Raw genomic sequence first — 363 nt, 5'->3', positions numbered from 1 at the left:
GGGCCCCGCCCGTGGGCCTCAGCGGCTGAGGTTGAACCGGACCCTGGAGCAGGTCCATTCCAGGTGGAGGTTCAGGCCCGGTTCCTGGTTCCATCTCCGGGAGGCCGGGCGCGGGAGGCACCGAACCAGTGATGCTCTCTCCTCACTGGCGTTTCTCTCCCTCCCTCTCCTTCCTCTCTGACACCAATAAAAACATACTTTTAAAAATCAGCTGCGGTGCTTTGGACAGGTGTTTGCAGGGTCAGTAAAATCTCGCCAACTGAAGCTTTTTTTTGTTTTCCTTTTTTTTTAATGTTTAAAGTATTACAAATAGTGGTACATATGTCTCCTTTTTTTTTTTTCCAGTGGACCTTCCCAGGCCCC

The sequence above is a fragment of the Myotis brandtii genome, unplaced genomic scaffold, assembly GCF_000412655.1.
Source record: "Myotis brandtii unplaced genomic scaffold, ASM41265v1 scaffold1236, whole genome shotgun sequence".
In the NCBI taxonomy this organism is placed as follows: Eukaryota; Metazoa; Chordata; class Mammalia; order Chiroptera; family Vespertilionidae; genus Myotis; species Myotis brandtii.
The sequence above is the reverse complement of the archived record's forward strand: the minus strand, read 5'-3'. Positions refer to the sequence as shown.